Genomic DNA, 11,008 nt, shown 5'->3' with positions numbered 1-11,008 from the left:
AAAAATCCATCAAGATTGATGAGTCTGGTTTTTTTTACAGCATTCAGCACATCTGACATTAAACTGGACTTTAAAAAGTCCTGCAAGAACAAGGGCAAATAAATATATAGAATAAATACAGTCAAACGGGAGTTCAGACACTCTACTCTTAGTTTGCACAGGCATGTCCTGTACTTGGAAATGTGGTAAGCTTTCAAGTCAAATTCCTGGAAAGATTAGCCTAATGCACAACTCCCAGATCCCACAGCTCATTAGGAAGAGGCTCTAATGCAACACCTTCCAAGCAGTCCATGTGCATGCTGGCAAAGCAGTTTCTTGCACACATTTGCTGGAGACAAAAGTCTGCTTGGCTGGTCATTGGGTCATTTCAGCTTCAGAGACATCACCCAGCCACAGACAGCATCCACCCAGCGCTTCAGGGTGACAAGGAACAGAGGAACCTAATGTTGCTGCTGGAAAATGGGTTAGTGGATTGATTCATCCAAAGGAATGATGTCCTTATGACACACCTTTTGCTGGTTCCAGCGGAGGGCAAAAGGGCACACGTGCAACAGCCAGCCCAGCACGTGGGCTATTTAATGATGTCCTGCAAAGAAAACTCTCCATTGCCAACTTACTTCGTTACTGAAAAAGGATACATGAAATTCCCTGGCACAGCCTACATGAAGGCATCTGAAGGTGAACAGGTCATTTCCAGTATTAGCAACTTTTTCCTCTAATAAATTTCAGAAGGGGGATTGCTGTAGAAGCTGTTGAAAAGCAGGCTCCCAGAGAGCCAAGGCAAAGGGAGGGAGGTGGTCCCACTGGCAATGGTTAAGAAAGACCATTTCCAGGCATACTCCAACCTGCAAGTTCAGAAGCCACCCCACTTCTCTCATGCTGGAGAAAACACAGGTCTGTGGAAGGACATCTGTTGCCAATAATCCATCTGCACTGCCTGCCATCAGATGCCTGACTCACCTTCAAATGAGCAAAACTTCTCCGTCTTGAGATCAGTTCTGTCCCTCAGCCATGCCTTGGCCACCCACTGGTCCCTGTTTGGTTGAGGCTGCAGAAATGCTTCATAACTAACAGCAATTATCATTCTGGTTTCATCACTGCCTTTCCAAGCAGCTTCTGTCTCTGCTGTTTGGAAACAATGCTCAAGGCTACCAGCACCAGATCAATAACTCATCTGGGAACAAACAACTGAGATGAAGGAGGATGGTCAAGGGAGGACCTTTTTGCCAAGGGAAGGTTTTCTGCCCCTTGATAGGAACCAGAGATGGTCGTGAGAACCCAGGCACAGAGAGCAGAGCACCAACATGGGAGGCCAGGCACGGAGCAAAGGGAACCACGCGCTGGGAGCATTGCTACATTCTGCTGACATTAGTGCTCCTCACCAACTTGTCTGCAGTCAGCTGAGGAGAACACATGGTCCTTGTAGCCATGGGGGCATCATATGTAAACCCCAAAAGATCCAGAAAGAAAGGTGATGCAATTTTCATTATAATGAATTAATGTACACTCATACACCACTCATCCAAGTGTTTCCCAAATACTTTTCACATGTTCTTGTTTCTTTCCCATGTTCTGAGAATTGAGCAAAAGGTTTTCCCATCTAATTTTTTCCTACCAGCATATATGAGGATTTTTTACCAAGTGGACAATTAATGAGTGTGTTTGCCAAGAGGTGGAGTACAAAATACTGTACATCTGTAACACTGTTATCCAAAGGCTCAGATTTTGACAAATATTCAGCCCAACGTTTGCACAGGGCTGATGCCTCATAGTAAGCTCAGCATGGGTCTCTGTCATGTATCCCCATCCTCACTGCAAGGCACATCCCTCTCCAAAAGGGGGGAAAACAACACAAAAACACATTTATGCACCTACCTTCCTAGAAAGGATCAAAAGATCTAAGTATCATGAAGTATATTATGGCATAAAACCCACTGAATGTAGCAGAAAGGAATAAACATCAAACATTAATCTTTGAGCATCTGGCCTTGGACTAGCTGGGTCTTTTCCCAGGACAGCGCACTGGAGAAAGGTGCAGTCTGAACTTCATAAATGGCATGGCTGCACAAACCAGCCATACCTTGATAATTCAGAGAATTTAAAGCCAGAAGGAATCATATTGCTTGTAAGTTTCCGTTCTATTTACTGAAATGGCATCTTCTGTTTAAAATAGTACTTTGGTATGACTAAAATATACCTTTCAGCAAGGACCTTATGCAATAGTTACTAAGAGGCAGATAATCAATCCCATTCCATTGTAGTTTGGCTAATCACCTTCCCATTAAAAGTTATGCTTTATTTTTAAGTACCAGCATCTCTCTCCAGCTGCAAACCCTTCACCTTGCTGCTCTTTCCAGAAGAAATGGCAATCTGCTCTTGCTGCTGTGGCTACTCAGGGTGGTAAAGTGAGCCTGCCCTACCGTATGCTAAAGACAGAGAGAGTGTCTTACTTCTCTTAGTGTGAAAGAAGAGGCTTCTCCCAACACCCCTTTTGAGGGCACTTTTCTGTGCCTCATTAATTTTTTAGAATTTCTTTAAAAAGCGCTAGAGGTGAAGGCTCTATGCCAGTGTCAATCTCAATCTCACCAATACCTGATGAAAGCAGCATAACACAGCTGAACAGACAAATGAACGATAGAATTAGAAGCTACAAATCTGCTGAAATTTTATTGACATACTTGACACTTCCCCACTGAAACACAGCCAACTTCCAAAAGCACTATTGGTGCTTTAAAACTACACCTCAAATACACACCAGTTGCTTTGGCCATGACAAAAAGCACAAAAATAAGATATGACACAGTATGATAAAATATAATTACTAGAACTGGGAAGATTAATATCCCCCATTTAGAAGAAGTGCCTTTTACAAACTTTTAGGACCATATCTTAAATCCTTTAGCAACCACCTAATTTTATGATAGTGCCACTATTCTGTGCTGCTGCATGTGAGTCAGTCTTTCATAAGGCCATGTACAAAAGATTATGTTTTGGTTATATTTTAACTGAAGCAAAAATACAAGTCATACAGCTCTTTCATACACAGTAGTATCTTGTTTGTGTAATGTAACTGAAGTGCACTCAGAGCTCTTATGGCTGTTAAAGATGTCTTTGGTCCGTAGATTTGGACTACTGGTAATGAATTGGTTATTAAAAATCATTGTGGACGTCTATAGCACAAGGCACATTAGATCACAAAACCACAAGAACAATTTTTCTAGGTCACAGATAAATATATTTGAAACAACTGTTGGTTCTCCCCTCAAAAATGTTTGCAAATTCCTTAAGTATCTCATAAAATCTGTATTTCTCAGACTGCCCTGGCAGGGATTTCAAGTTTGTGCTTCATATAATCACTGAGGAGTTCATAAAAAGCAGACTTCCAAACTGGACGTACTTTTTCACTCTCAGCTACACAGTGATCCTCAAGGCATCGTGTTTTTTCCCTGGATCCACCATAAGAATCAAATCAAATAACTCACAGCTTGTCACTAGATTAGAAATTAAAGACGAGCAGGAGCAACAACCAGACTGACAACTTGCTAATCCAAACAAGATGATCTGATCTTATTACAGGGAAGGATTTTCTGGAAGAACAAGGGTGTTCATTGCTACTGCAGACTCTCTGCAGAAACACAAACCTTCAGCTAGGTTTGTAATTGCCCCTCAGTGTGAAAACTGCTGTCAGCACGTGTGGGGCAAAAGTGAGAACTTGAGCCACAGACCGCCTTTGTGTGGAAATTGGTGTTTTCTTATACAGCCCATATAAGGAGGAGCCCTATAGGAGTGTGAGCATGTGTGTGCAAATCATGTCTGAAAACACAGCAGGCTAGCTCTATAATAAATTATTATTCATATTTTCTCAGAACAACTTAGAGTCTCTTCAAGCATGGCACAAATTAAATTCTATTCATAAGTGTTTAAATACTTGAAACTAGGACAGAGGAAATCTGTGTTTCATAGAGGAAGTCAATGCTCTGATAGGGACTATATATTGTTGAATATATTGATTTTCAAATATTTTCAGAAATTTTTAAAACTTATTGGCAGCCCATTGTAAAACAAGTACTGTGATAAATGAAAGAAGATAACATTTCCCAGACAGCGTCAGCATCAGGACACTGTATGTCCTGTCTCTAAAAATTAAACCAGAAGATTTACAGTAATAAACTTCCAGTTACCATATCAATGTGAATGATTTCCATCTTGTCACTAGAAGAACAAAAGTCTATATAATACTGAGCAAATGACCAAGAGAGCAGTAAAATATGGTTGGTATTTCTATAGGTATTTGATAGCTGAAAAATGAGTTGAGATTATTTACTGAGAATTATGTAAATGAAAGTACTACCTATACGTAAGGACACACACATATGCACACATTATGTTCATTATGCAAAAACATACCCAAAATTTCTTCAGCCATGCTGGTTTGAATGGGTGCCATTCCTTCTCACCATCTGTTCTAAGGAGCATTCCTTGGCGTTAAACTGTAATGTGTTTATGGAAAACTGGCTACAACCAGCTCAAAGAGGTTGAAATTTATGTCCTCTCTATCAGCAATCAGTCTCTTGCAAGGAAAGCCAAGGGGAAATGATCCTTGACACGCTGCTCTGGGTCGCTATGAAAATCCCTCTAACTGTACACTGCTCCCAACAGTGACAATAAGTAGATACTATTTGCCAATAATACTGATTGCCATCAGTCTGGGGTTGCTTTCACACATATAGACTGCATCTCAGATAACACCTATACAAAAGTAGGAGTTGTGGTGAATGTGTCCCCAGTTCACCTCAGCATTAACTACCCCCCACAAAGCTGGAGGTGGAGGCAGGTGCCAGTCAAGGGGTTCAGGCATCGTGGTGATGCAGCTTTCCCTCATGATGCCCTTACATGTCTGTGGTCTGTCCTACTGCTAAACCACAGGGACTTTTCTAGGGTGACACATGGATTGATAGGTTTCTACTTTAAAATAACCGTAAGATAAAAATGAGGGTGCTTGATGCCATGTCTCTAGCTAGTCACTTGTTACTCTAGACAGTTTCCACACCCTGGGGAAGACAAAAGAGTGCCACCACGCTGGTTTAGGTGGTCACAGAAGTGCCCTCTCACAGCCACACAGCAGGCATGGCTGCACCATGCAGGGAGTACAGCAGGCTGCAGTGACAAGCTGAATCACAGAATCTGTCATTTAGGTTGGAAAAGACCTCTAAGATCACTGAGTCCAACTATTAACCCAGCACTGCCAAGTCCACCACTGAACCATGTCCCTAATCACCACATTTACACAGCTTTTAAATACCTCCAGGGGTGGTGACTCAACTGAAATGTTATGCCAAACATTTCAGCAAACTTGAATCTCCACAGACTAGTCCAAAGCCTGACAGAAGTCCTGATACCAGGACTTATTCCAAGGGACAATCTTATCTGTGAGCATGTTTACAAGAGCATCATTAACTACAGTTAGAAATTAGGGGCCCACTGGGCCATTCAGACCAATGGGCAACATTGGTCAAGTTGGCAGCACAGGCAGAGACATCCTGCTGATGGAAGGTGTCCTTCTTAGCTCAATGCACGTGCAGTTCTTGGAGTGAGAAATTAATTCATGTTTTTATTTTAATTTCCTTGAACTGGAGATAACACAGCAATGATTTAGTATCAAGTGTATTTTTTACTGGACAGAGTTCACCTGACATGGGGGCAGCAGTCACATAGGTTACAGCTCTGCTGGATTTTAAACACCTTAAGGTGTTGTTTAGGCAAATAACTGCTTGGCCTCACTTCTAGCAATCCAACAAGCCACTTTAAAACATTTTCAAAACAGTGAAATAACTCCTAGAAAGATTTTGATGATGAATGTTTAGCCATTCTAACGTACATTTCAGTTCCATTAAAAGCTGCAGAAGCTGTTTTGTGAAACAGAAAGCGGAAAATAAAAATGCCTGGAACCGCAGAATCCAAGACCAAAGGAAGTCAAGATTTGTAAACATATTAAGAAACAGGTAATATCAAACTGAACAGGAAAAGTACTGAAATGAGGCTGCAAGAATTATCCCATTTCAAGAGCATCGCACTGACCCACCCAAGCACAGAAAACTGCAGCTTTGCTCAGGAACACACTCAGAGAAAAATTCCCCACTTTCCAGAAAAGAGAAGGATACACTTAAGGAGGATTGGGCTCCACCAATTCACTCTCCAGCATTTACAAGCTCATCACCAGTGTATGCTGATCACACAGGCTCCTCCTGCATTTAAACAGGAGTCACCCCAAACGTGGGTGGCAACCTGAAGCAGGCTGGACCAGTTACTCCATGCAAGCTGACCATAGTGGGATATGAAATCACTGCTTAGACAAGATACTTATTTTTTGGAAGGCTAAAGATGACTCCTAAGCTCAGATTACCATTTTATCTGGAATGGTTTTGGCACCAGACAGTGCAGGACCAAGCACTTCCTGATCTACTGAAACCAGGTCCATTTTCTTTATTTGGTAATACCATAGCTTCCTCCAGGCCCATGCATCCAAGTTTTCTTGACATGAAAAACCAGACTGTGCATGTCAAGATCTTATCTCTGCCAGGCCTTGACACAGCCAGATCAGGCACTGGGTCTGGCAGTGACAATAAAACTACTTTTGGTCCCATGCAGTTCCTAAGTCACTGTCTATTTTAAGTATTTCAGTTTCTCAGGAAAGGGAGATGGCATTTTTCTGGAAGGCAGATCTGTGTGGAGCTGCATCACTGAATATTGAGGGTTTCTTTCAATGACATCTGCCTGGAGTGACTCCTGAGTCTTGTTCAGCTTGGCTAAAGTTATCATCTGACTACATCCAAAATATCATAAATTCATCTTCAAGGAAACATTTGTTCTGACCACTGACGGTCTCTGTCTAATAAATGTCTTCTAGAAAAGGCAGAGTATAGTACATCTCATAAAAATATAGGAGTTACAGACATTTAACAAGTCTGGATCTTGAGAAAAATACCCAGTTAATTCAGCATGTTTGGTAACAGCATTACATTGTCACATCCCAGCAGATACTGTCATCCAGCACATTCAATGCCTGCATTCCCAGGTCAAAAAAATTGGCATATTTTTTTCTCTGAAGGCTTGAGGCTAGTGCCTTATTCCCCTCATCAACCACTAATTTCTTCCTTAATGTTAGGAGGCACCTTATTTATTTTGCACACATTAAACTTCCCCCCCTTATTTTCTCCTCAGGAAGGATTCAGTCTTTCTGTATGTTGAGCTACTTTCTCTCTTTGATTTTCATTAATGAAAAAATCTCATCACCAGATACTCTGACACAAACAGCCCAGATCATTTTTTTGCCTCATTATTCACTGCTATAGTATTCAGTGCTCAGGCCCCACAGTCAGGTTCACTGCTGGTAGAATTTCCTTTTACCATGCCTAGGGTCTTTATGAACTTCTCTAATTTCATTGCTCTTTGAAAGAAGCAGGGTTTCTGGGTCAATAATTTCCCATCCTTGGAAGCTCTCCAAATAATATTTTATTTCTTGTGGTGTCCTTGCAACTATGTTGAGATGCTATTCCCAAAACAGTTTCAGACTGTTTTATTCTTCCCCTCCAGGGATGAGAACACACCACATACTCCTAGCTCACATCATCTTGAATCCATTCCTCACAGCGCTGAACACATTTTCAGCACTTTCCTCCATTGCAGCCCATAAGCCATAAGTTGTCATGGCTCATGAAAATCATTGGTAGAGCTTCACCAGCTGGTACTCAAACTAATTTCATCAATTGATGAGGCAACTAATCCATGCAGTTGTCTCTTTTCAAAACTGTTCCATCACTTTATTTTATTTTTTCATTTCTGTCTACACCTCTGATCCTAATGTCAATCTACAAGCTGCCAGCTGAACTGTTTCCACTTGTTTTGATATCACAAACCCCTTTTGGTAACACTAACCATTGTCTGCTGGTCTGGGTACTTGGGCTATGCCCCTTCACTATTACCAAATTTAGCTTTGCTGTTTTGTTGCAGCTGGTGGTTAATGCCATAAGTTAACATTCCTTTCTAATTACCTTTTATGTTAAACACATGTGACAAAAAGAAACCTTCTTGGTTTTAAGCACATACTGCCAAGCAAAATGAACTTACAGCATGGTCTTTGTGCCTTAAGTGAGAGTGGTGTTTTTATGGCCAAAATACCAACAAAGCTATGACAACACAATATTGTAATCAGGTGGTTACAATATTATAGCTCCCTGCTGATGCCACAGGTTGCATTTTTTTAGCTTGCAACTCAGCCCTCTCCCCAAACCCAGGTAAAAAAAAAAAACCAAAAAAAAAAACAGAGAAAAAAGATAAAGGCAAAGACAAGGTGAGATAAAGGAAGGTGCTGTTTCTCCTCCACCCCAAACTGCACAAGAGGGAGAAAGGCATCTGAACAGGTGACTCAGCCAGCTCAGGGAGAGCCACCAGAGGCTGAGAATTTTTGGCATCATGAAAACATTTTCCTCAGAGTTGGGGAGCCTAGAGCATCTTCAAAAAATTACAGACACAGAGATGAGATATTATGATCCATTATCATGGCAAACCTGACCAGCTAGATGCCACCCAGACTTCATTGAAGACCCCTGTATGCTCTGTTAGTTTCCCTCAGTCTCCTGCTCTCCAACACTTTGCAGAGATGACATTACCAAATGGCAGAAGGTGCTCATGCAAACTTTGTTGTTTGCTACACAAAAGAGTCAGTGAGAAAGAGCCAGATGACCTTCTCTCCAAGTTTCAGCATTCAGCATAACGCTGATGACCCCAAGGGTGCTCAAGTTATCCAGTGTGCTGTGACACCTCAGTGGGCCCAGTTAGCTAAGGACAGCCAGGAACCAGGCAGCACTCAGCCTGTGAGAGGATGGATGGATGGGAGCCACGAAATCTGGATGCAATCTCATGCACTCCATGTCTCATGGATATATGTCTTTTATTAAGTGACATAAGGTGGCTAGACAAGACAGTCTGATTCCACCTCTTTCACGTCCTGCAATAGTTTTTTGAGGTCTCAGTGTTGCCTCTTGCACAACCAACATTTTACTTGCTTCTTTTCCATGTTTAAGAATCACACAGTCCTTAAGCCTGCACTGGTTAAAGACCTGGGAGTCCCAGTGCTCTTCCCATGGAGCTGGACTGCAGACCTGCAGGAGCAAACTGTGGAAGCAGTGGGTGCCAGGTTCTCTCTGCCAGGTTAGCCCCAGCAGGCAGGACTCAGAGTCACCCCAAGTCATCTCTGAGATGCTGCAGCAATGAGGACACAGTGACCAGGTTGGACAGAGGGAAGAGAAAACCCCCAGTCCAACAGACACAGCAAGAGTCTGCAACACCAGCGCGGGTGCACAAACCAGAGCCAGCTGGAAACATGAGCAGATCCTTGCAGGAAGGCAGACAAACACTTTAACACCACTGCTCATAAAGGGCAAGGCAGAAACATGGAGGTTAAATAGTTTACTTAAGCTATGGAGCAGAGCCTAGTTAGACACCCTGGAGCTGGGCTCAAGCCACTGTTAGACCAGCAGCTTTCAAATAATCATTCCCACAAACTTCTTCTGTGGTGATATTTCTGAACAATACCAGGGAACATTCCACCATAAATTGTGCTGTGTTCCAGTTTCCACATTATAGCTGTGATGTAACTCAGTAACACTTTGTCCCATCAAGCCCAACAACAATAGATTTAATCAGAACATTTGTCTCAGAGAGACAATGGGGAGTTCTGATTAACCTGGCACCAAACTCTGGCAGTTGCCTGCAAGGGATTTTTTTTATTTTTATTTTTTTCTGAATGCTTGCCCTTGGCAGCTCTTCAGCCTGCAGTATGCCAAGCCCGTGGCTGCCAGGAGAGCTGTGAAAATGCCCCGTGCCATTTGACATGCAAACAACATACTTCATTTCAGAAATGCAACATTTTTGCAGAAGCAAGGAGGAAGATACTGTTCCATGAGCATCCCATCAGCCAACTACATGGACATCAAGGACATAGACCACTCTCAGATGCAAAGGGTCTGTCCTGTGAGAATTTGCTGGTGGAAACTGAACAGCAGGCACTGGGCTCTCAAAAGAGGGAAGAGAACAAGGGCAGCACTGCAGCACTGCTCTGCAATGGCTTGGTTGGCTTCTTTGGCACCTCTGCCCAGACCACAAAGCTCTGTGGGCTGCTGCACAGCAGAGAGGCCTCTTCATACAGAGTAGGTGCAGGTGGGAGCCCAGGTGAGAAGTGAAAGCACAGGCACAGTGACTGACAGGCATCAGTCAGTCATCAAAGGTACAGGAGCACAAGCTACAGCCCAGTGGGACTGTGAACAAAGCAGGGCTCAGTTCTGCATCCAAGCAGCAAGTTGCACCAAGCAGTTCCCTGAGTCCTGCAGGGTGGGATAGAGAATTTTTAAGGTTTGGCTTAGGGGATATCCTGTATTGTCCCCTCAGGCAGCACTCTGTGCTCACAGCCCACCCCAGACAGCTCCCTCCCTGGCTTGCATGCAGCCAGCACCTCCACATCTTCCATCCATCCAGCTGTCCCACACCTGTGCTGCTCACATCCCACAGCCTGCTTCCCTGCATGCAGCTGCCCTTCCCCCTAGCAGTGCAGCCCCAAAAACCCCTTCCATAAGGGGCCAGGCTATATCAAGGCTGAGTCTAGACTTGTCCTGGGACAGATTGCTGCTAGGCAGGAATGCTCAGGAGTTGAAAATGTAATGGGAGTATAACTCAAACTAGCCTCTGGCATTAGTAATCTAAGACAGTTTGACATAAGTTTGGGGGAATATGAAAAAAAACAAAACCAAAACAAAACAAAAAAGCCAGAAAGAAAACAATGAATAAGAAAGAAGACATGCAATAACCAAAGCCTGCAAGAAGGTCCCAAAGCAGCCATCAGCCTCCAGCTCTTACTCCATCCTTCCTCCTGCTCAGCCTTGCTGTCACTGCTTTCTCTGCAGTAGCACAAAGGAAAGGGGCCAGTTCTGCTACAGGAGATTTGGGTCCAGAG

Source organism: Serinus canaria, chromosome 7, assembly GCF_022539315.1.
Source record: "Serinus canaria isolate serCan28SL12 chromosome 7, serCan2020, whole genome shotgun sequence".
Taxonomy (NCBI): Eukaryota; Metazoa; Chordata; class Aves; order Passeriformes; family Fringillidae; genus Serinus; species Serinus canaria.
The sequence above is the reverse complement of the archived record's forward strand: the minus strand, read 5'-3'. Positions refer to the sequence as shown.